Below are 27,056 nucleotides of genomic sequence, written 5' to 3' on the forward strand. Positions count from 1 at the left end.
CCTTAAAGATCAAGGGCCCAAGCCCCAAAGTGCATGTCTCCCCATACGACCAACCTTTAGCCATTTAAAAAAGCAGGTGTATATTATTATTATTATTATTTATTATTATAGCGCCATTTATTCCATGGCGCTTTACATGTGAGGATGGGTATACATAATATAATTACAGTATACCACTGTTGCAAACCAAAAACACACAATGCAAAGACCAATATTATCAATATTACTACTATAAAAGGCCAAAACAATACGGCTGCACAATGCGCACTACCATCACCACCACACCGCGAATACATAATATAATGACCATTACCTCTATATAACAAAACACTCTACACAAAGACCAATGACACCACCATACACCTTCTACTACATAATGACCGAAACACATTAAGCTGTTACTAAATAAATTTAAAAACAAAGGTACTAAAAAGAACAATATTCCCACCTTACAGGAACCGTATAGTGGTAGACACCAGTGTGCAGAACACACACATGAGTACAGTACAGTTATATATAGCAACTTAGGCTAGGGTCACATTGCGTTAGTGCAATCCATTTAGCGCTAGCGCTAGCGGATTGCGCTAACGCAATGATTTTAATGGGGCCGCGTCCCGGGGTCGCGGTAACGTCCCCGCTCGCGCAGATCCCCGATCTGCGAGAGCGGGGAACGGACCGCGGGCGCGCCTCGGACGCTGCAAGCAGCGTCCGCGGCGCGCCAGGAAACACCGGCGCGTCGCTAGCGCGTGCCGAACATGGCACGCGCTAGTGCTGCGCGTTCCCATTGCCGTGAATGGGCGCGCTAACGGACGCGTTGCACGGCGTTAATTTTGCCGTGCAACGCTGTCTGTTAGCGCGTTCCCATTAACGCAATGGGAACCTAGCCTTACCGCTGACGTTCTTTCTGATTTGAGTCGCTCACTTCTCCCATCTTTTCCATCTGGCCCAGACCGACATGAAAACTTCTCCAGCCACTACTCATCTGCACAAATTACTACAAAACCACATCTGACTTCTCTCATTTCCATCGACGTCTCCATCTATTACCAACCTACAAAACTCCCCACTCTGCGTGCACTTGAGGAGAGGAACAGTGACCCCAATATTTAAAAACTGTGTCATTACTATGATTACTCCCTCCCCCAAAAATTAAAGTGTGCCATAGAAAGTATTAATGCCCATACTGTGCTGCATAGAAAAGCCCTGTATGTTCCTTTGAAGAATATAATATCCCAAATGCCCCCTTCTAGCAACAAATAGCCTTGAGTGTCCACTTAAAGATAACAATGCCCCCCCACCAAGAAAAAAATAATGGAACCTGAGTGCCCCTATTAAAACTAATAGTGTCCACATTTATAACAAATAATGTCCTCTGAGTGCCCACACAGCTCTGAATATACAGAATGATGGTCCTACAGACCCCAAAACACAATATGATGGTCCCCAAAGCCCTTTATCATACATTGAGGATCCCAGAGCTCCCTATAGTAAAATGGCTACATAGCACCTATATAAAACATGATGTTCCCATTGCCCTAATATATAGTATGATGGTCCCACTGCCCCTATATACAGCATGAAGGTCCACCTGCCCCCTATATATAGTATGAAGGTCCCCACTGCCCCCTGTGTATAGTATGAATGTCCCCACTGCCCCCTGTATATAGTATGATGGTCCCCACTGTCCCTATATACAGCATGAAGGTCCCCCTGCCTCTTTATATAGTATGAATGTCGCCACTGCCCCCTTTATATAGTATGAAGGTCCCCCTGCCCCCTATATGTAGTATGAATGTCCCCACTGCCCCTGTATATAGTATGAAGGTCCCCACTGCCCCCTTTATATAGTATGAAGGTCCCCCTGCCCCCTATATGTAGTATGAATGTCCCCACTGCCCCTGTATATAGTATGAAGGTCCCCACTGCCCCCTGTATATAGAATGATGGTCCCCGCTCCCCCTGTATATAGTATGAAGGTCCCCACTGCCCCCTGTATATAGTATGAAGGTCCCCACTGCCCCCTGTATATAGTATGAAGGTCCCCACTGCCCCTGTATATAGTATGAAGGTCCCCACTGCCCCCTGTATATAGTATGAAGGTCCCCACTGCCCCCTGTATATAGTATGAAGGCCCCCACTGCCCCCTGTATATGGTATGAAGGTCCCCACTGCCCCCTGTATATAGTATGAAGGTCCCCACTGCCCCCTGTATATAGTATGAAGGTCCCCACTGCCCCCTGTATATAGTGTGAAGGTCCCCACTTCCCCCTGTATATAGCATGAAGGTCCCCACTGCCCCCTGTATATTGTGGCTAACAAAGTGGCACAAGGATAACAATGTCAATGTTTTAGAGCAGCCATCACAAAGCCCTGATCTCAATGCTAGTGAAAATTATATGGACAAAGCTGAAAAGGCCGCTGCGAGCAAGGCGCTCTACAAACCTGGATCAGTTACACCAGTTTTGTCAGGAGGAATGGTCCCATATTCTGACCAACTATTGTGAGAAGCTTGTGGAAGGAGAGCCCAAACATTTTCCTACGTGTACATGTGTCTGCAGATACATGCACAGATAGGAAAGTGATGCTCTGCAGATGCATGAACAAGTAGGGAAGTGATGCTCTGCAGATACACAAACAGGTAGGGAAGTGATGCTCTGCAGATACATGAACAGGTAGGGAAGAGATGCTCTGCAGGTGCATGCACAAGTAGGGAAGTGATGCTCTGCATATACATGTACAGGTAGGGAAGTGTTGCTCTGCAGATACATGCACAGGTAGGGAAGTGATGTATTGCAGGTACATGCACAGGTAGGGAAGTGATGCTCTGCAGATACATGCACAGATAGGGAAGTGATGCTCTGCAGAAACATGCACAGGTAGGGAAGTGATGTATTGCAGGTACATGCACAGGTAGGGAAGTGATGCTCTGCAGATACATGCACAGGTAGGGAAGTGATGTATTGCAGATACATGCACAGGTAGGGAAGTGATGTATTGCAGGTACATGCACAGGTAGGGAAGTGATGCTCTGCAGATACATGCACAGGTAGGGAAGTGATGTATTGCAGATACATGCACAGGTAGGGAAGTGATGCTCTGTAGATACATGCACAGGTAGGGAAGTGATGCTCTGCAGATACATGCACAGGTAGGGAAGTGATGTATTGCAGATACATGCACAGGTAGGGAAGTGATGCTCTGCAGATACATGCACAGGTAGGGACGTGATACTCTGCAGATACATGCACAGGTAGAGAAGCAATGCTCTGCACATACATGCACAGGTAGGGAAGTGATGCTCTGCAGATACATGCACATGTAGAGAAGCAATGCTCTGCAGACTGTCAACCTGCATGTCCCTGTGTGCAGTGAGGAGTGCAGCAGCCCTCCATATAGAGGTGTGATGCTCTGTAGGAGCTGTCCACACATAATAACTCCACTCCTTTGACGACCCCTCAAGCCGTGGGTGCAGGACCTGCCATGGTGAGAGGTGCTGGCCACTCTCCTCCCTTAATATTAGGCTGGCTCTTTCCCAGGGACACAATGATATCCCGGGGGCGAGTTCTGGTTACAGTATAGAGCTCAGGTACTGACTGAGCGTGCTCCTAAACGCGCGCCTTCCACCTTCTAAGCCTGCCCCACGCTGCCCTGATGCACCAATCAGAGTCAGGCCAATTGCAGCTTGGCAGCCAATCAAAGCACGGAGCTGCACAGCCAATGAGCGGCTGCAGCTCCCAGAGACTGACACTCCCTTGACACTCCCACTACACAACGGACCTTCGAAGTACAAACTCACCGGCCTGCATGCAGTTTGCTGTGCACGCTCATCAGCTGGCCGACCCTGCACAGCTGCTGGAGGAGCAGCCCAGGGCATCTGCTTCACTGCCACCTGGCTCAGCCCGCCCCTGCCTGCCAATATTGGCGGGATCAGCAGACCGTCTAATGTTTATGAAAGTCTCCTGACAGAAGGAGATAAGTAGCAGTTTCTTAACTTTAACACCTGACTCTTTTATTATTCAGGATATAAGCCACTGCCATAGCTATTTGGCAGCGACTTTCTCTCTTCTGACCTTTCAATACATAAATACTCAGCTGACCAGATTGCTCATGTGTATGGAAGAGTCAGACGAGACAGCTGACCTTTAAGTATTGACACCCCTGCAATTCTGTCAGATAATACTAATTTTCTTCCTGAAAATGATTGCAAACACAAATTATTTGGTATTATTATCTTCATTTAATTTGTCTTAAATGAAAAACCACAAAAAGAATTGTCCTAAAGCCAAATTGGATATAATTCCACACCAAACATAAAAAAGGGGGTGGACAAAAGTATTGGCACTGTTCGAAAAATCATGTGATGCTTCTCTAATTTGTGTAAATAACAGCACTTGTAACTTACCTGTGGCACCTAACAGGTGTTGGCAATAACTAAATCACACTTGCAGCCAGTTGACATGGATTAAAGTTGACTCAACCTCTGTCCTGTGTCCTTGTGTGTACCACATTGAACATGGAAAAAAGAAAGAAGACCAAAGAACTGTCTGAGGACTTGAGAAACCAAATTGTGAGGAAGAATGAGCAATCTCAAGGCTACAAGTCCATCTCCAAAGACCTGAATGTTCTTGTGTCTACCGTGCACAGTGTCATCAAGAAGTTTAAAGCCCATGGCACTGTGGCTAACCTCCCTAGATGTGGACGGAAAAGAAAAATTGACAAGAGATTTCAACGCAAGATTGTGCGGATGTTGGATAAAGAACCTTGACTAACATCCAAACAAGTTCAAGCTGCCCTGCAGTCCGAGGGTACAACAGTGTCAACCCGTACTGTCCGTCGGCGTCTGAATGAAAAGGGACTGTATGGTAGGAGACCCAGGAAGACCCCACTTCTTACCTCGAGACATAAAAAAGCCAGGCTGGAGTTTGCCAAAACTTACCTAGAAAAGCCTAAAACGTTTTGGAAGAATGTTCTCTGGTCAGATGAGACAAAATTAGAGCTTTTTGGGCAAAGGCATCAACATAGAGTTTACAGGAGAAAAAAAGAGGCATTCAAAGAAAAGAACACAGTCCCTACAGTAAAACATGGCAGAGGTTCCCTGATGTTTTGGGGTTGCTTTGCTGCCTCTGGCACTGGACTGCTTGACCGTGTGCATGGCATTATGAAGTCTGAAGACTACCAACAAATTTTGCAGCATAATGTAGGGCCCAGTGTGAGAAAGCTGGGTCTCCCTCGGAGGTCATGGGTCTTCCAGCAGGACAATGACCCAAAACACACTTCAAAAAGCACTAGAAAATGGTTTGAGAGAAAGAACTGGAGACTTCTAAGGTGGCCAGCAATGAGTCCAGACCTGAATCCCATAGAACACCTGTGGAGAGATCTAAAAATGGCAGTTTGGAGAAGGCACCCTTCAAATATCAGGGACCTGGAGCAGTTTGCCAAAGAAGAATGGTCTAAAATTCCAGCAGAGCATTGTAAGAACCTCATTGATGGTTACCGGAAGCGGTTGGTCGCAGTTATTTTGGCTAAAGCTTGTGCAACCAAGTATTAGGCTGAGGGTGCCAATACTTTTGTCTGGCCCATTTTTGGAGTTTTGTGTGAAATGATCAATGTTTTGCTTTTTGCTTCATTCTCTTTTGTTTTTTTCATTTAAGACAAATTAAATGAAGATAATAATACCAAATAAATTGTGTTTGCAATCACAGTGGCGCAGTGGTTAGCACTGCAGCCTTGCAGCGCTGGGGTCCTGGGTTCTAATCCCACCCAGGACAACATCTGCAAAGAGTTTGTATGTTCTCTCCGTGTTTGCGTGGGTTTCCTCCCACATTCCAAAGACATACTGATAGGGATTCTAGATTGTGAGCCCCATCGGGGACAGTGATGATAATGTGTGCAAACTGTAAAGTGCTGCGGAATATGTTAGCGTTATATAAAAATAAAGATTATTATTATTATTATTTTCAGGAAAAAAATGAGTATTATCTGACAGAATTGCAGGGGTGTCAATACTTTTGACCATGACTGTATATGGTCACCTTTATGCACCCCATACACACCAGACAGTTTTATGTCTATAAGGGCCTCTCAAAAGTCCGATAGTGGCAGATGTCAGGAAAAATATTGATCGGAGACTTTACCCCTTAGACCTCTGTGAGATTCTTCTACAGCCAAAAAGATTTCATGCTTTGCACTGATGAGGAGCAACATCTCGAAACATGTGTCTGCAAATTGAGATTCTGGTTTGGCTTTTGTCCTAAGTCATGTGGGTCGTTAAAAGGTCAATATTGACTTCTATGTCATGTGCACAAGTTTAGTATTTTACATCAATATTTCTTAATGAAGAAGTGGTGCACTGTTTTCTATTATACTTTTCCTCTGATTGCTCCACTCCTGGTTTTGGCTTTAGGATCACTTCTTCCAATAGGTGGCACTAGAGTTCAAGCCCTCTTCCTCTCTGAATTTGCATCTTTGATCAGCTATGTTTAATTTCCACTTGATCATTTTTATGTTCTTGTGAGAGATAAGCCATTGTCAGTATTCTATGAAGGACGGGGTAGATTGACGCTTTCCAGCATTGTTGCAATTGCTTAGGCTAGTTTTTTCAATGTTCCTAAGCCAAGTACCCCTAATATGAAAAACTGCACCACAAGAGCTATGATCATACACTTTACTGCACCTGTCAGAAAAATAACTTGAGGATATTGTGGATCGTCCCCACGTAAGGACAATGGGGTACTCGGTACCGGGTCCTTCAGTTCCCTCAGCGAGGATGTCACGGTGACCCGACCCGGACCGTGGCCCTATGAGGGGCGCCCAATAAAAGGCAGAGTTCGTACATAACTGTAGTGTTCGTGACGCCACCTGTGGATTCGGTCAGAGTGACCGACGCTGCTCAGGGGTCCGCTGGGGTGATGTTATGGCAGCTATATGGTGTTCCTTCCCACAGGTGAAGTGTGTCCCCAGGGCTTCCCAGAAGTGTAGATGATGATGGTGGATGATGTAAGGCGCGGCAAATAACGAGGACACAATGGGTGCAGTCTCTTTACCTTTACTGACGGCTTCAGCATCCTCAGTCCAGAGTGCCGGATGACAGGGTAGGCAGAGTCCGGCCGGTATGATGGCAATTCCAGAGTCCCCTTATCCAGGTGGAAATCAGTAGCCTTCCTTCTAGCGCTCGTGCGTTGTAGTACCCCCCTGCTGAGCAACGCGGTAAGGTCCTCACAACTTTTGTGGATGTTATGTCTTTCTCTCTCTCTGTCCCCCAGATGGATAGGACAAACCCGTATGACGGTGATGGCCTGAGGCTATTTTATAGGGACCCTAGAGACGCCCCTCCTCCACAATTGCCACCCTGTCTGCTTAGGTGTTTAGGTCGGACAGCCAACTTGGAATTGACTGCCCTGCCGGTCTCTGAAATAAAGCGTAGAGTCTATTACTCCCTCGGTGTTCCGGCCACCGGCCCACGCTCCAGAAGGAGGCAGCCTCTCTTAGGACAGGACTCCTTCTGGTTTTTGTTCTCCTTTTGCTGTGACTTCGTGGCTCACTCCCTACAACACAATTCCTTTCGTGTCCTTTCTTAGGATGCTGCCGCATGGGTTTCAGGCGCAGCTCCATGTACTTTCTGTCCTCCTCAGACCGCAGTCTGGATCTGACTGGAGATCATTCCAGCCAGCTCGACCTGGAGACCTTTCCTCGTCGGTCTCCAGCAGGAACTCCCTAACTTCCTCCCCAACCCACCAGTTTTACCCTAATGTGTGAGGAGTGGCCTAGTAGATAGAACCTTTTGCTCCCCCTGGTGGACTGGAGTGTGAAGTGTGTTGTGTGTTTTGTGATACCTGGTAAGGTGAACTCCTTTGGTGCCATCAGACGTAACATCACTGCCCCTGGTGGAAGAACGGCATTACTGCAACGACCAGGACTCTGGGGCGCTGCACTTGTACATATTAAATACCATTACTTAAGATGCAAAGTTTGGACATTTTAACCATGTCTGTTATGATCCGGTGACCTTGGAGCAGCATGAGAACTTTCACTGGAGAAGGTGGTCACTATACTGACCGCAATCCTGAACTTAACACCGCAACTAGAAGTAGCCGTGGAGTGTACCTAACAATCCTAGACACCTCGTCACAGCCGGAGGACTAAATACCCCTAAAGATGGAAATAAGAATACTATCTTGCCTAAGAGCAGATCCCCAAAGGATAGACAGCCCCCCACAAATATTGGCGGTGAGTCGGAGAGGAAAAAACATACACAGGCAGAAAAACAGGATTTAGCACAGGAGGCCACTCTAGCTAAATAGGACAGGATAGGACAGAGTTCTGTGCGGTCAGTATTAAAACCCTTCAAAAATATCCACATCAGAATATACAAAAACTTCCTACATCTAACTAAACAACTGGCAAGGGCTAATGAATCCTGCACACTTAAATATCCCAGTCAGAATTGTAATCAACAGATACAACTGGCCAGGACTGCGACTCAGAGACAACTGCATTCCCACCTACAACCACTGGAGGGAACCCAAGAGCAGAATTCACAACACATGTCCCCATCCCATGTACATGGACAAACCATTCATTTTTAAATGGAACCTGCCACCAGAAAAAAACACTATTAACCTACAAATATGGGGTTAATCCGCAGGTTAATAGCTTTACTAACCTGCCCAGTGCCTGCCCTTAGCCGAACGCTGTTGGCAGAAAATGAACTTTATTCCCCAAAGCAGCGTTTTAATCACAGAGGCGACAACAGCGCAGGATCAGTCACCGCTTTGTATTCTCAGCGGTCCTGACTGACACTGGCTCTGCACTGGGGTCGGCTGTCATCCGGGGCCAGGGATGCGGTTACAGCTGCCGCTCATTATACTCAGAGTGGTGCAGCGACCTGCTCCGGTGCCACCTCCATGACTGAAACCGAAGCGTGGCTGGGGGTAATAAATTTCATTTGATGGGAATTGTCAAAATTTTGCGACTTTTACATTTTTACACCAGTCTCGGCCATCTTCGCCAAAGATACTGGGACGTGGAGAGGACGTGGTGAAGCCAGCCCTGCAAATTTGTCTTAATTTCTACCAGAGACACACAACAGTTGTAAGATGCACCCAACTCATCTAACTCCAGCGGTTCCTTCATCAAGACTGGCATACAAAACAGCTAGTCTAAATGTATTGGGCCCATGGTGTCTACCTTATGTATGGCATGATGGATAGATTAAGAACCTAGTAGTAGGACGATGGTCAACACTCTGGATATTTAATGGTTGCACACTGGTAGGATGTATATCCCATTCATAAAAGTATTGAGAATCATGGAACTTGAATAGATTACAGTGCATCTGATAGCTTTACTAATAGGTCAACATATAACATTCAAGTTATTCCACATATCGAGAAGGAGATTGAGAACCTAGGACTCAAGCAGACAGACCAACGAATCTCATGGCTGCGCCACTTCAAAGTCACTCATGAACTTCTGTCAGGTGATGCAGCCACTAGAGAAGAGCAAATTGATTTGCAGGACCCCGCTCCTTTGGTCACATCAGTGGTCCGTGGCTGCCAGATGAGAGGCCTGAAAACCAACTGCTTTCTTTCATAATCCCTGGTGCCTCCTCTGATTTATAGAACCAGTGTGACGTTGTTGTTTGACGAACACATGACGTCTCACCAAGTCTGCTAATCAGGAGATCCAGCTATCTTTCCCCAAATGACTTTTATTACAAACTAAGTCTGGTTTCTATCTCTTTCCCTTACCATTTGAGGTCTGGCTGGGCATATAGAGAGGTGAGTCACTGGAGCTAAGAACCATCCATATGAGGTCACCTTGTCGTGGTTGCATGGTTTTTACATTTATTAGTGGAATTCATGTAATCATTAATCGCAGTGTGCTGAGGCACAGTGATAGAATACTAATCAGGTGCTGAGAATTCCTGCAGGTAGGAGAAGGTTTGCAGGTCTCCTGTCAGGCGGCCACATACCATTGACTTGGCCAATGGACCAAGGTCCTACGAATCGATTTGCTCGTCTCTAACAGCCACACATAGAAGTGTATGCACTCTATTGAGTGTATTATTTCTGTGAAGGATGGAAAGTAAATGACCTACAGACACAGCTCACTCTACATATCTCAGAGAATTGAAGGCCTGGACACTTTAAAATCCAACCTGTCCAATCCCGTGTTCTAGGAGACATCAGGGTACAGCTAAGATGATTGTCGGGGGGTGGGGATGGCATTGATATTGGAGATTTCTTATGACTGAAGATTATGCTGAGGGTACAAAAGCAATGCATATATTATCATATATATTAAGACCCCAATTCCTCATTTGGAGTTTTCATTTGCAAAGTGAACTCGTCAACAAATTAATTTCAGGTATGTTTCACTATGAAGTTCTGATGCGTTTCGTTAAACATTCTTTAAAAAGTCATCTGGAGACTGTGTCTTGGATGACTAGTCCTAGGTGGTCCCCGGTGGCTTCTCACCACTCCGCTTCAATTGACTGACAAGTTTCTCCTTGTATTGGTACTTAGTGTATTGGCCGGCTGGGGCCCGCATCAGATAAGTCATCCAAGACACATAGTCATTGGCCAGCTTTACAAAGAAAGTTTCTTCTGAAACTCTACAGGGTTTTTAGTAAATCATACCTGGTGGAAATAGTGCAGCCGCTGTCTTATTCATGCTGCCGTTGTTCGGTTTTTTTGTCATTTGTTTTATCTTATATTTCTTTTTGTACCAAATTTATAAAATTGGCGCATTCTTTGTTTTCCTCTTTTGTTCTATCCATGCCTTGTTAGAGAAAAGGATCCTTTGAATAAACTTTGAACTGTTGCATTTAAGCATTAATGGCACAAAAAAAAAGACTAATTTTGCATTGCACTAGTGCACTGGAGTACAATCGTGGCAAAATTTTAATGATTTGGCTGAAAACGTCTGATTAATGAAAACTACACCCATGGTGTGAAGGAAACCTAAAATGACAAGCGCTGAAAGCCAAGTGTAAAAATGACACAAAACCCATAATGAATTGGTGTAGACATAAAATGCTTGAAAACTATACTTTTACTCCATTAAAAACCCAAAACGAAGCATGAATTTGTGGTTTTGCATCTTCTACAATATTCTACACATGATTATGCTTTCCTTATACAGTAACAAAGAGACTCGGACTGATCTGAGGTTCTGGCAGGACATCCCCGTCTACGATTTGGGCATGTGTGTTATATATTTTCCACACTACTGTGTAGCAAATACCATTTATTATGGTAAGTAACTCCTGTTTTCATGACCAGGCTCAGACTATACATCTCATTACTAATGTACTACTAAACACAGAGTCAAGAGTGGAGCGATGAATGGCTTACAATGCCCCAGCATCTGTTCCTTATCAGTTCTTAATTCCCACACTGGGAGTCTCAGTGCAGAGGTGAGACCGCAGTTTTCCCCATAATACAATTGTGAATGTCATATAGAGGGGATTTGTGCACTAACTTATATCATGAAAAAAAAAATAACACAAGTTTTCACTGGTTATATACAAAATAAAGAAAAAATATATATAAATGATATGACAGGCCAAAAAAAAATTGCAGAACTGCAGTGTAGAAGGGAGGACCGGTTGGCCGGGGCTGCTGAAGCGCCGGGTCCAGAACTGTTGGCACCGAACCTCCTGTTCCTGGAGGGAAAGAGATTGCAGACGGAGCGAGCTGGGAGCATGTCATATGGTCTGATGAATATTATTGAAATCCACCGCACTCCCTGTGTGCTCCACACAAGAGCAAATAGTAGATAAAAGTAAATTTATTTCCAATACACAATAAAAAGAGAACCAAATAGGATCGTTTAAAATAGATATATAAGTTACAGGTGAGAACAACACATGAAAGGAAAAAGGTGGAACAACCTGGAAGTAAATAAAAGAATAAAAAATACAAGTGTATATATCAGGCAATGAACGCTGTATAACACATTGAGTATCGATGAAGTGGCATACCTTTTCCCATGTAAATCAGCACAGTGCTGCACGTGACAAGACGTATTCAAAATAGGCAGGACATACTTAACAAATAAGCCTATGTGTAAATATAAAGGGAGTAAAATAACTAAATAGTGGAAGTGACCAAAAAATTCAAGGAAGGTGCATTAATAAATATTAAGAGTTTAATAACCACAATTAAAGAAGTAATCAGATGTAAGGCCCATAGGTAAGTCCTGCATATTTGCTTTAACCACTTCAAAATACATATACAATATAATGGAAAAAGACATTCATTACCAGAAACAAGAAGTAGGGGTCCAGGCGTCCACCACACCCGACGCGCGTTTCGCAATGAAATGCTTCGTTCAGGGGTGGATAGACGCTGGTAAGATACCTTGAAGACACAAAAGAGCACAGTAAAACCAAAAACACTCAGTTGCAAAAAAATCACAGTAATCAGCAAGTGCTAGTAAAAAGATGTAAAAAACAGGGACTGCTCTATATGGGTATACCTTGACTTTATATATCTATTTTAAACCATCCTATTTGGTTCTGTTTTTATTGTGTATTGGAAATAAATTTACTTTTATCTACTACTATCTACTATAGGTGTTTTTTGCCACCATAATTTGCAAAATAAATCTTGCCAAATCAGACAAGGTGATTTTCTGGATTTGTTTTCTCATTTTGACTATCATAGTTGTCGTCTATTATATAATAATAATAATAATTTTTATTTATATGGCACCAACATATTCCGCAGCGCTTTACAAATTATAGATGGGACTTGTACAGACAATAGACATTACAGCATAACAGAAATACAGTTCAAAATAGATACCAAGAGGAATGAGGGCCCTGCTCGCAAGCTTACAAACTATGAGGAAAAGGGGAGACACGAGAGGTGGATGGTAACAATTGCTTTAGTTATTCGGACCGGCCATAGTGTAAGGCTCGGGTGTTCATGTAAAGCTGCATGAACCAGTTAACTGCCTAAGTATGTAGCAGTACAGACACAGAGGGCTATTAACTGCATAAAGTGAATGAGAACATGATGCGAGGAACCTGATTGTTTTTTATTTAAGTAAGTCACACAGGGATCGTTAGGTTAATGCATTGAGGCGGTAGGCCAGTCTGAACAAATGAGTTTTTAGGGTACGCTTAAAACTGTGGGGATTGGGGATTAATCGTATTAACCTAGGTAGTGCATCCCAAAGAATCGGCGCAGCACGTGTAAAGTCTTGGAGACGGGAGTGGGAGGTTCTGATTATTGAGGATGCTAACCTGAGGTCATTAGCGGAACGGAGGGCACGGGTAGGGTGGTAGACTGAGACCAGAGAGGAGATGTAGGGTGGTGCTGAGCCATGGAGTGCTTTGTGGATGAGGGTAGTAGTTTTGTACTGGATTCTGGAGTGGATGGGTAGCCAGTGTAATGACTGGCACAAGGTAGAGGCATCGGTGTAATGGTTGGTGAGGAATATGATCCTGGCTGCAGCATTCAGGACAGATTGGAGCGGGGAAAGTTTGGTAAGAGGGAGGCCGATTAGTAGAGAGTTACAATGATGTCAATTACAGGCCTCTCTCATCTATTTAGGTGGGAGAACTTGCACAATTGTTGGCTGACTAAATGCTTTTTTCCCCACTGTATATATATAGAGAGAGAGACAGACGTTCACACACGTCTTTGTCAGATATGTGGCACATATGTGGTTATAGCCTGAGGATGAACTGTGTCGACTTCGAAACGCGTCGATAATAAAACTGCATATAATATAGTTCTTGTATCCTGGATCTTATTACCATCTCATCAGCAGAACGGAAAATCCACGTTTTTTTTCCTTTATCCACTAGATTAGGATAGTTATTGTATATAAATCTTGAATCAGGAAAGTACCTTTCATTTCCCAAGATTTTAACGAAATGTCAGGAATTATAACTTCCCAAGCAGATAGAGGGGGGAAAAGTGAGAACCTACCCGGAGAAGAAAAAAGTGAGTCTTTTAACTCATTGCCTGGTAACCCTTCGGAAAAGGCTTTGGTAAATGTTCACTCGTTTCAGGCAACTTGATCTCATTTGATAAATAATGTGAAAAGTATGAAATCTGCAAATCACTTTATTTAGAAATTATGTTGTCTTACCCCCCAAAATTCCTTTCTATGTAGCTCACTGTCCACTGCCTGTTGTCAAGTGTAATCCATCTCTAAAAACAGAGCTCCTGAGACACATTACAAGGAATTGGGATGGGTCTTTATCTCTGTCTTCTGCTCTCCTTACAGTCATGCCGCATACAGGTGTAATGGAGAGGTGGGCTTTAAATTCATACCATTGGATTATGGCAGAAGCAATGCTCCTTGGGGAGTGTGGGGGAATGAAGTTCCAGCTCCTATAGTGCTGACAGAATGCTGTCAGCACTCAAAAATAGGGGATGACAAGTTACAGGGTATAAGAATCAGGTCACTTCATAGACATATTAGACTGGTAAGTGCAACAAAAGCAGCTCAAAATTGTTTTGGGCAATTAAGGCAGCAAAATTCTAATATCTAATGTTTAAGCCGTCTTCCTGGCACTCATGAATATACAGTGTACATGTATATACTGTGTTTGGTTAGTGATACGAGGTTGGGACATACGTCAGGATTGTTTGTAGCATTGGCTGCTACCTTCAGACAGCACTGAATGATTTATGATATAAATAAGTCTCAGGATGGTGTCATCCATTACATTTCTGTTTAGGGTGAATTGCCATAATGATGTCTGAATCATCTCGCAGATCCCTGGAACGTGAAACAGAGCCAGGGTGGAGCAATAGAGGAAGGAAGATCCTGTAAACATCCAAGAAGTTACTGACTGCTGACCGCAGATATACAAGTTCCCTCTATGGGGTATACATAATGCCATGCAGCTGGCGCTAAGTATCTATCTAGCTATCTATCTATTTATCTATCTATCTATCTATCTAAAGGTGCTTCTCACAAAATTAGAATGTCATTAAAAAGTTAATTTATTTCAGTTCTTCAATACAAAAAGTGAAACTCATATATTATATAGCGTCATTACAAACAGAGTGATCTATTTCATGGGTTTATTTCTGTTAATGTTGATGATTATGGCTTACAGCCAATGAAAATCCAAAAGTCATTATCTCAGGAAAATTAGAATAATTAACAAAAAAAAACACCTGCAAAGGCTTCCTAAGCGTTAAAAAGGTCCCTTAGTCTGTTTCAGTAGATCCACAATCATGGGTAAGACTGCTGACTTGATAGATGTCCAGAAGGCAGTCACTAACACACTCCACAAGGAAGGCAAGCCATAAAAATGTAATTGCTAAAGAAGCTGGCTCTTCACAAAGTGCTGTATCCAAGCATATCAATGGAAAGTTGTGTGGAAGGAAAACGTGTAATAGAAAAAGGTGCACAAGCAACCAGGATAACCGCAGCCTTGAAAGGATTGTTAAGAAAAGGCCATTCAAAATTTGGGTGAGATTCACAAGGAGTGGACTGCTGCTGGAGTCATTGCCTCAAGAGCCACCACACACAGACGTATCCAGGACATTGGCTACAAGTGTCACATTCCTTGTGTCAGGCCACTCATGACCAATAGACAACACCAGAAGCGTCTTACCAGGGCCAAGGAGAAAAAGAACTGGACTGTTGCTCAGTGGTCCAAGGTGTTGTTTTCAGATGACAGTAAACTTTGCATTTCATTTGGAAATCAAGGTCCCAGAGTCTGTAGGAAGAGTTTAGAGGCCACAATCCAAGCTGCTTGAGGTCTAGTGTGAAGTTTCCACAATCAGTGATGGTTTGGGGAGCCATGTCATCTGCTGGTGTAGGTCCACTGTGTTTTATCAAGACCAAAGTCATCGCAGCTGTCTACCAGGAAATTTTAGAGCACTTCATGCTTCCCTCTGCCGACAAGCTTTTTGGAGATTGAAATTTCATTCTCCAGCAGGACTTGGCACCTGTCCACACTGCCAAAAGTACCAATACCTGGTGTACAAATGACAGTATCACTGTGCTTGATAGGCCAGCAAACTTGCCTGACCTTAACCCCCATAGAGAATCTATGGGGTATTGTCAAGAGGAAGATGAGACACCAGACCCAACAATGCAGACGAGCTGAAGGCTGCTATCAAAGCAACCTGGGCTTCCATAACCCCTCAGCAGTGCCACAGGCTGATCGCCTACATGCCACGCCGCATTGATGCAGTAATTGATACAAAAGGAGCCCCAACCAAGTATTGAATGCATTTACTGAACATACATTTCAGTAGGCCAACATTTCAGATTTTAAAATAATTTTTCAAGCTGGTGTTATAAAGTATTCTAATTCACTGAGATAATGACTATTGGGTTTTCATTGGCAGTAAGCCATAATCATCAACGTTAACAAAAATAAACACATGAAATAGATCACTCTGTTTGTAATGACTCCATATAATATATGAGTTTCACTTTTTATATTGAAGAATTGAAATAAATTAACTTTTTGATGATATTCTAATTTTGTGAGAAGCACCTGTACATATCTATCAAATATCTATCTATTATCTATGTATCTATCAAATTTCTGACATTGAAAGACTCAATTACCCATGGTCGAATGTGCTGATAGATTCAATTAGACAGTAAAGTTATTACCAATAAACTAACACGTAGCTAAATGTATAGAATATGGGGACGTGGCGGAGCGATTTATGCGGTGAGATGTGCCTTCCCTGAGCTCCTGCGGCACTCATCCTGAATGGACCATTTAGAGGCAGGGGATCAGACCAGCGACAGCTTCACCCGCTTCCTTTAAGTCCCTGGATGACAGGGATCTCAACTCTGAGCAGTGGCAATACCCTGACGCGCTCCAAGAAGCAGGGAGACGAAGATGCCATGCCGGATAAAATTCAAGATGGCGCCCACACTGCCGGCTGGTAGAAGCAGAGCTATGACAGGAGATGTGGCTGTGCAGCTGGAGTAGTTGCCCACAGGCCTTAATCCTCTAGTACCCCGCTCAGGAGGTCAGTGTCTCCTACACTAGGGATGAGGGGAACACCTGGTGAAGGGTCTATATATAGACTGAGTCCCCTGAGCTAGTAGTAACTCCTCATGGGCATAATGGATCTACTGCTGCTCCTAAGAGGAAAACTTCTATCCTTGGAGAGATTTCCCAGGAGGACTCCCCTTCCCTGTAAGATGTCCTCAATGCAGGTAATAACTGCTAATTTACTCTCAATACATTGATGGGACAAGATGGCCATATGCAATACTTGATTATTTACCCTGGCAAGCTCATGGTGGTTGTCCTTGGCACTACCACATTCTTTGAGTACTCAAAAGAAGCACTCAGATGGTTGGACACTCATGAGCAACAAATCCGGCAGGAGGCTGGAGGCATCAGAAGGGCCTGAGACAGCCTTAATGCACACAGGCTTTGAAAGACCTTTCTTCTCTTCTCACTACCTGTTATTATCACCAGTAGGTCTCTTCATTGCAGGACTGAGGCCTCTTAAAATGTTACTATGTGACATTAGTACTATTGTGTCTGCTAATATTGGTCCAAATCTCTGTGTTACTTACTTTATTTTCTACATTGGTGTGCTTAGTATGCTTCCTCCTTCGCAGATGAATGCACCCAATGGTTAAAGGTTAGAAGCATGGTGGAGGCTCCTTGCTGGTTTGGGGCTGCATTTCAGCCTATTAAGTCAGAAATTTGGTAAGGATTAATGGTGACCTCAGAGCAGCTGAGAATAGGCCCTCAGTCCCGGTCCCATAAAGAGGACTCTGAAGTAGATTGATGGCTGCGTTCAATCTCTGTGGTACTGCTCCAAGTGGTTGGATCCTCATGATCCTTTCGATAGATGATAATTTTATATGTTGGGAATAATTTATTAAAAAAAAAGCTAACTCTAGCACTAATGTTACTAATTATGACAACATTAACTATGACTAAGTGAAGATGTTTTACAGTTGAGTCTTACATTTGCTTCTCTTCGTTGCGTTAGAACAGGTCCTATGCAACAGTTCCTAAATAAGACGTTCCTACGCTGTATTTTCAGGATCTGTTGTAGTCGTCTTAGACCATTATAGAGTATTTTTCTCCTGTTGTAATTTACAACAGAAGGCCTTGTCATGTCATGGACTCTGATGGCAGTGACTGATAAGAAAATGGAAAATTAATTTCATGGAGCTAAGGGACGTGCCAGAGAAAAAAAAAAGAGATGAAGTTTTAATTGAGTGATTCTGAGTACAATCTGGAACTTGTTGCTTGTCCTCATAATACAATGTCTATGGATTAATGTTTTATTAAATGACCCTTGGGAGTTTCTTGAGGTTAAACAACATGATTCATTTATTAAGATGCTTTTGTTAGAGGAGAATTTTACATTTAAAACAGCAGGGAACCCAAATCATGGACTGCACAATATGAAAAACTACTATTGTCATTTCAAATACACTCCTCAATATTATAATTGCAACACCAAGAAGGTGATAATAATAGAAATTCGCAGGATGGATAGATGTTCATGATAATGTTCAAAACATCTCGATTTATTCAGCATGGAGTATGAGCGCCACATACAAAAATCCCCGCGCTTACAGCCTTGGCTGCTATCAGTGAGGTTATTAATTGTTGCCTGAAGAAGGTTCTGCAACTTCGACTGTACTTGGGAAAATCATCAAGGTCCTCTGCTGGCAGCTCCTTTTGCAATTGCAGACCGATGACGTCTCAGATGTGTGTTATAGGAGACAAGACCGGAGACGCTGTAGGCTATGGCAGCATGTTTAAGTCACGCAGGCTGATCACAGTAGCACAAGCAACATGAGGCTAAGCATTTTCGAATTGAAAAAAGGCTCTTGGGACACTTTGGAGTAATGGTTGTACCACTGGTTCCATAGCTAAATAAATGTAGTGCCCAGCTGTTAGTGTACATGGAATTAAGTCTATAGGGGTCTGGTAGCTGTACATTATGCAACCCCACAACATAATCCATGGACTAGGACCGGTTTGGCGATAAGTGTTTAAAAAATTTGTTTCCATTTTTTCAGAATTTGTATATCATTAACACATCCATCCATCCTGTGATTTCCACAACTCCACAACTTTTCCTTCTTTGTGTTACAATTTCAATGTTGAGAGTGTGTATATATATTACACAGTGTTTAGTTAGCGATACGAGGAGGCTGGGACATACGTCAGGCTTGTTTGTAGTATTATCTGCTATCTTCAGACTGCACAGGATGAAGGGCAGGATTAAAGCAGAGGAAGCTGGCCATACCATCTGGTGGTTGCAAATCTTTATGGCAATATTTAAAATGGCATAAATGTTAGCCTGTACATAATTGAACTTGTTTTCCTCAATATTTCATAGCTCAGAGCCTCTGTGAATATAATTAATAGCACCATACAGTATATACATTAATAATATCGCTATGTTGTGAATGTAAATAATACTGCCCTATATTGTAAATACAGACATGTTACTCAAAGCAAGGATCATCAAGCCAGAGGTGTATCTAGGCTTTCCCAGCTCCTGGGGCAAGAATTCAGTTTGGCGCCCCCCACTCGAGCAGTTTGAGTAGTCGTCATGTGACCAATCATTCATGATTTGCACACTTACAGTCACGTGCCGATTATCTGCTTTTCCTAATTGTCTCAACAGAGAGAAGCAGGAAGAAAAGCTAGTTGTCATGTCACCATAAGTATGAAAATCGCATATGAGTGAAGTGGCCATGTGATGACTGATGGAACCAGCAAGTAGAGCTGAATCCTGACAGTGAGTATATTACACACTGTTAGGATTGGCTACAGGGCTTCATTTTATAATTAGGGCTTGTCTAGGTTTGAGATGAAAGACTGCAGTCACTCTAGGCGATTGCAGGCTTCTGAATTCACACAGCGCATGCACTGAACACTTTTAGGATTCTTCCTTGCTGGTGGCAAGAGTGGACGGTCATGTGAGCAAATGTGAAGACATCGCTGAATCGGCGTCACACACGTCGATTCAGCGATGTCTGCGGGAGTCCAGCGACGAAATAAAGTTCTGGCCTTTCTGCTCCGACCAACGATGTCACAGCAGGATCCAGATCGCTGCTGCGTGTCAAACACGCTATCCAGGACGCTGCAACGTCACGGATCGCTAGCGATATCGTTGTTAAATTATTCAGTGTGAAGGTACCTTATCTTGTTTTTCTTATCTTTCAGGTTACATTGGGGACTTATCTACAGCATTACAGAATGCTGTAGATAAGCGCCTGATGGCAGTGGCCGCAGTTTATAGGGCCAAAATGAGGTGACAAATTCCCTTTAATAGAGCTTACTTGGACAGGCGTTGCACAAGCTATTTCATTAAGGTCTCAGAGAATCTTTGCCTTTACACTTTAACCTCTGTACATAGTGGATGCCTCTAGCAGGAATCTTGACTTCTGCAGAACCCCCTGTGCCACTTTCTTGGAGTCAATCGAAAACTAGGAGAAACACAACCGACCAGATAGTCCACTATAAAATAACCTTATTCTACCAATATAAGATTACAATAAGTAGTACAGTAGCAGGATGATAAAAACAGCAAGAATCAATAGAATTGCAAAAGGAAGCTATCCAGAAAATATTGAATAAATATATATACAATAAGACACAATATAAATCACGACCAAGAGCATGTACAAAAAATCGTGATGTATGATATGACTAAGAAAAAATAAAAATAAAAAATAATAATAAAATCCCTAGATATTGCCAAAAACATACAGTGTGTAAAAAACTAAAAACAATAGTGTACATAAGGTGAAAAAAATGTAATTCTGACAAAATTCAATACTTGACTCAGTGCCAATAAACCAAATAATTATACTGCGAGGTATGAATAGAAAACAAGTGAGATTTAATTTGGATAAATAGAGGAAATAGTAGCAGTACACTATCATCGGTGTAAGAGAGAGAGGAGTTGAGCCGTAAAAAAGGTAAAAAAAAAAGGTAAAAAGAAAAGTAAAAAAAAGCAAACAGCAAAACGCTGTAAACACTGTAAGGTAAGAAAGAATATAAGTAATGTATAATCACCTCGGTGAGGTAGTGAGTCCCTGGTTCCTGAATGGCGTCCTCCCCAACGCGCGTTTCGGCGCTTTGCCTATGTCAGGGATCATAAAGCCAGGTTTTACTAAAACGTCACATGGGCTGGAAAGAAAAAGGGAGAAAACAAGGCATGTCCTAGCGCGATAAGTTCAAAATCAGTTTGTAACCCTAAGATAGTGGAAACCCACTGCAGAACTTATAACCTCACAAGGTTGTGCAGGGAGCGGGCACAACACTGCAGACCTCCCAACCGTCCTGGATCCAGCGGGACAGTCTCGATTTTGAGACTCTGTCCCGCTGTCCTGGCCGGGACCTTACTTTTCCCGCACTGCAGGTTGTACCAGCCTCAGGAAAAACTATAGAAGCAGTGCAGTGCACACGGATACGTCGGTCACATGACTGCGATAAGTCAGAACTTGTCTAATCGGGAACCTGAACCTTGCCCCCTCTAGTGACGTCACTCACCTATTTCTGCCGCATCCTGAAGATGCAGGAGCTCAGAGTCGCTGATGAGTAGTCTTCCTTCTCACATGGTGCCCGGTCTGCTTGTCCTGTAGCGTCTGTTTGTTACCGGGGTGCTGTGTAGTTACCGGAGCCATTTCTGGCGCGCTACCTCCTGAAATGAAGAAACTTACAACCTGGAGTGAGGTGTGTGAATGTGTCCGGGGTCACGTGGTGTAAACATCAGTGTCATTTTACCACAGATTACTAGTACAGCATGCACTGTCAGAAATCTGTGACAAAACTACTACTCCCAGCATGCAGTGTCAGAAATCTGTGATAAATCTACTACTCCCAGCATGCAGTGTTAGTAATCTGTGATAAAACTACTACTCCCAGCATGCAGTGTCAGTAATCTGTGGTAAAACTACTACTCCCAGCATGCTGTGCTTGTAATCCATGATAAAACTAAAACTACTACTCCCAGCATGGTAAAACTACTACTCAGTAGTTTTTACCATGCTGGGAGTAGTAGTTTTATCATGCATCACTGGCACAGCATGCTAGGAGTAGTAGATTTATCACAGATTACTGACACTGCATGCTGGGAGTAGTAGTTTTATCATGGATTACAAGCACAGCATGTTGGGAGTAGTAGCTTTACCACAGATTACTGACCTAGCATGCTGAGAGTAGTAGCTTTACCACAGATTACTGACATAGAATGCTGGGAGTAGTAGTTTTTATCATGTATTACAAGCACAGCATGCTGGGAGTAGCATCTTTACCACAGATTACTGACCTAGCATGCTGAGAGTAGTAGCTTTACCACAGATTACTGACATAGAATGCTGGGAGTAGTAGTTTTTAATATTATTATTATTATTATTATTATACATTTTTATAGCACCATTTATTCCATGGCGCTTTACATGTGAATACGAGGCAAATATAGACAAATACATTAAACATGAGCAGATAACAGGCACACGGGTACATAAGGAGGGAGGACCCTGCCCGCGAGGCCTCACAGTCTGCAGGGGAGGGGTGATGAAACACTAGGAGAGGGCAGGGCAGGTTGCGCGGCGGTTCAGTAACTTTATCATGTATTACAAGCACAGCATGCTGGGAGTAGTAGCTTTACCACAGATTACTGACCTAGCATGCTGGGAGTAGTAGTTTTACCACAGGTTACTGACATAGCATGCTGGGAGTAGTAGTTTTACCACAGGTTACTGACATAGCATGCTGGGAGTAGTAGTTTTATATATAGTGTGTTATGAACAGGTAATTCAGAACCACAATGGACCTTGAAGTTCAGAGCACACAAAGTGACCTGACAATTACCAAAAACATAGGACGAGCTCTGAGACGTGGGAACTCTGCTGACCGCAATCCCTAATCCTATCCAACCACACTAGAGGTAGCCGTGGAGCGCTCCTGACCAGTCCTATGCGCCTCGAGCACAGCCTGAGAAACTAGCTAGCCCTAAGAAAGAAAAATAAGCCTACCTTGCCTCAGAGAAATACCCCAAAGGAAAAGGCAGCCCCCCACATATAATGACTGTGAGTTGAGATGAAAATACAAACGCAGAGATGAAATAGATTTAGCAAAGTGAGGCCCAACTTACTGAACAGACCGAATATAGGAAAGATAGCTTTGCGGTCAACACAAAACCCTACAAACAACCACGCAGAGGGGCAAAAAGACCCTCCGCACCGACTAACGGTACGGAGGTGCTCCCTCTGCGTCCCAGAGCTTCCAGCAAGCAAGAAAAACCAATATAGCAAGCTGGACAGAAAAAATAGCAAACAAAAATAACACAAGCAAAACTTAGCTTATGCAGGATAGACAGGCCACAAGAACGATCCAGGAGGAATCAAGACCAATACTAGAACATTGACTGGAGGCCAGGATCAAAGCACTAGGTGGAGTTAAATAGAGCAGCACCTAACGACTTAACCTGAGGAAGGAAACTCAGAAGCCGCAGTACCACTCTCATCCACCAAAGGAAGCTCATAGACAGAACCAGCCGAAGTACCACTCACGACCACAGGAGGGAGCCTGGCCACAGAATTCGCAACAGTACCCCCCCTTGAGGAGGGGTCACCGAACCCTCACCAGAGCCCCTAGGCCGACCAGGATGAGCCACATGAAAGGCACGAACCAGATCGGCAACATGGACATCAGAGGCAAAAACCCAGGAATTATCTTCCTGACCATAACCTTTCCACTTAACCAGATACTGGAGTTTCCGTCTCGAAACACGAGAATCCAAAATCTTCTCCACTATATACTCCAACTCCCCTTCAACCAAAACCGGAGCAGGAGGATCAATAGATGGAACCACAGGTGCCACGTATCTCCGCAACAATGACCTATGGAATACATTATGGATGGAAAAAGAAGCTGGAAGAGTCAAACGAAAAGACACAGGATTAAGAACCTCAGAAATCCTATATGGACCAATGAAACGAGGCTTAAACTTAGGAGAGTTAACCTTCATAGGAATATAACGAGACGACAACCAAACCAAATCCCCAACACGAAGTCGGGGACCCACACAGCGCCTGCGGTTAGCGAAACGTTGAGCCTTCTCCTGGGACAAAGTCAAATTGTCCACTACATGAGTCCAAATCTGCTGCAACCTATCCACCACAGTATCCACACCAGGACAGTCCGAAGACTCAACCTGCCCTGAAGAGAAACGAGGGTGGAACCCAGAATTGCAGAAAAACGGCGAAACCAAAGTAGCCGAGCTGGCCCGATTATTAAGGGCGAACTCAGCCAAAGGCAAAAAGGACAATAAATCTCTATCTCATCCTGACCCTGACACAGAGCCAGCAAATTTTTCTCTGCCTGATCCACTGAATTAGGTTCATCGTACAGCAATCCGAGCGCCAGAAAAAACGCATCAATATTACATAATGCAGGATCTCCTGGCGCAAGGGAAAATGCCCAGTCTTGAGGGTCGCTACGTAATAAAGAAATAATGATCTTAACTTGTTGAACTGGGTCACCAGAGGAGCGGGGTTTCAAAGCCAGAAATAGTTTACAATTATTTTTAAAATTCAAATACATAGCTCTATCTCCAGAAAATAACTCAGGAATAGGAATTTTAGGTTTTAACATAGGATTCTGAACCACTAAATCTTGAATGTTCTGTACACTTATAGTGAGATTATCCATCCATCCAACGAGACGACAACCAAACCAAATCCCCAACACGAAGTCGGGGACCCACACAGCGCCTGCGGTTAGCGAAACGTTGAGCCTTCTCCTGGGACAAAGTCAAATTGTCCACTACATGAGTCCAAATCTGCTGCAACCTATCCACCACAGTATCCACACCAGGACAGTCCGAAGACTCAACCTGCCCTGAAGAGAAACGAGGGTGGAACCCAGAATTGCAGAAAAACGGCGAAACCAAAGTAGCCGAGCTGGCCCGATTATTAAGGGCGAACTCAGCCAAAGGCAAAAAGGACACCCAATCATCCTGATCAGCAGAAACAAAACATCTCAGATATGTTTCCAAGGTCTGATTGGTTCGTTCAGTCTGGCCATTTGTCTGAGGATGGAAAGCCGAGGAAAAAGACAAATCAATGCCCATCCTAGCACAAAAGGCTCGCCAAAACCTCGAAACAAACTGGGAACCTCTGTCAGAAACGATGTTCTCTGGAATGCCATGTAAACGAACCACATGCTGGAAAAACAATGGCACCAAATCAGAGGAGGAAGGCAACTTAAACAAGGGCACCAAATGGACCATCTTAGAGAAGCGATCACAAACCACCGAAATGACCGACATTCTTTGAGAGACAGGGAGATCCGAAATAAAATCCATAGAGATGTGTCCAAGGCCTCTTCGGGACCGGCAAGGGCAAAAGCAACCCACTGGCACGAGAACAGCAAGGCTTAGCCCGAGCACAAATCCCACAGGACTGCACAAAAGAACGCACATCCCGTGACAGAGACGGCCACCAAAAGGATCTAGCCACCAAATCTCTGGTACCAAAGATTCCAGGATGACCAGCCAACACCGAACAATGAACCTCAGAGATAACTTTATTCGTCCACCTATCAGGGACAAACAGTTTCTCCGCTGGGCAACGGTCAGGTCTATTAACCTGAAATTTTTGCAGCACCCGCCGCAAATCAGGGGAGATGGCAGACAAAATTACCCCCTCTTTGAGAATACCCGCCGGCTCAGGCAAACCCGGAGAATCGGGCACAAAACTCCTAGACAGGGCATCCGCCTTCACATTTTTAGAGCCCGGAAGGTACGAAACCACAAAGTCAAAACGGGAGAAAAACAGCGACCAACGAGCCTGTCTAGGATTCAACCGTTTGGCAGACTCGAGATAAGTCAAGTTTTTGTGATCAGTCAAGACCACCACGCGATGCTTAGCTCCTTCAAGCCAATGACGCCACTCCTCGAATGCCCACTTCATAGCTAGCAACTCTCGATTGCCAACATCATAATTTCGCTCAGCAGGTGAAAATTTCCTGGAAAAGAAGGCGCATGGTTTCATCACCGAGCAATCAGAACTTCTCTGCGACAAAACAGCCCCTGCTCTAATTTCAGAAGCATCAACCTCGACCTGGAACGGAAGCGAAACATCTGGTTGGCACAACACAGGGGCAGAAGAAAAACGACGCTTCAACTCCTGAAAGGCCTCCATAGCAGCAGAAGACCAATTGACCACATCAGCACCCTTCTTGGTTAAATCAGTCAACGGTTTAGCAATACTAGAAAAATTATTGATGAAGCGACGATAAAAATTAGCAAAGCCCAGGAACTTCTGCAGACTCTTCAGAGATGTTGGCTGAGTCCAATCATAAATGGCCTGAACTTTAACAGGGTCCATCTCGATAGTAGAAGGAGAAAAAATGAACCCCAAAAATGAAACCTTCTGAACACCAAAGAGACACTTTGACCCCTTCACAAACAAAGAATTTGCACGCAGGACCTGGAACACCATTCTGACCTGCTTCACATGAGACTCCCAATCATCCGAGAAGACCAAAATATCATCCAAGTATACAATCAGGAATTTATCCAGGTACTCTCGGAAGATGTCATGCATAAAGGACTGAAACACTGATGGAGCATTAGAAAGCCCGAATGGCATAACCAGGTACTCAAAATGGCCTTCGGGCGTATTAAATGCTGTTTTCCATTCATCGCCCCGTTTAATACGCACAAGATTATATGCACCATGAAGATCTATCTTGGTGAACCAACTAGCCCCCTTAATCCGAGCAAACAAATCAGACAGCAGCGGCAAGGGGTACTGAAATTTGACCGTAATTTTATTTAGAAGGCGGTAATCAATACAAGGTCTCAGCAAACCATCCTTCTTGGCCACAAAAAAGAATGGCTCCCAATGGCGACGATGACGGGCGAATATGACCCTTCTCCAAAGACTCCTTCACGTAACTCCGCATAGCGGCGTGCTCAGGTACAGATAAATTAAACAGTCGACCCTTAGGAAACTTACTACCAGGAATCAAATCGATAGCACAATCACAATCCCTATGCGGAGGTAGGGCATTGGACTTGGGCTCATCGAATACATCCCGGTAA

General features: G+C 43.8%; 1 protein-coding gene and 1 long non-coding RNA gene across 3 annotated transcripts in view; one reads left to right on the top strand and one right to left on the bottom strand.

Moving 5' to 3' along the window:
- The window catches only part of SFRP1 (secreted frizzled related protein 1), an 89,676-nt gene that overhangs the window by 5,334 nt on the left and 57,286 nt on the right, over positions 1-27,056 (top strand). Inside the window, exon 2 of one of the 2 annotated variants that reach the window (XM_069766673.1) lies at positions 11,146-11,258. The gene's annotated coding sequence lies outside the window, so the exon portion shown is untranslated. Of the gene's footprint in view, positions 1-11,145; positions 11,259-21,588; positions 21,677-27,056 lie in introns of those variants that run through there. The other variant, XM_069766674.1, reaches the window with a different exon arrangement.
- Positions 20,122-21,596, bottom strand: LOC138676954 (uncharacterized). The gene is made up of 3 exons (XR_011320849.1): positions 21,494-21,596; positions 21,017-21,083; positions 20,122-20,424 (listed from the first exon to the last, which is right to left on the bottom strand). It is a non-coding gene; the product is annotated as an uncharacterized lncRNA (long non-coding RNA).

Source organism: Ranitomeya imitator, chromosome 4, assembly GCF_032444005.1.
Source record: "Ranitomeya imitator isolate aRanImi1 chromosome 4, aRanImi1.pri, whole genome shotgun sequence".
NCBI lineage: Eukaryota > Metazoa > Chordata > Amphibia > Anura > Dendrobatidae > Ranitomeya > Ranitomeya imitator.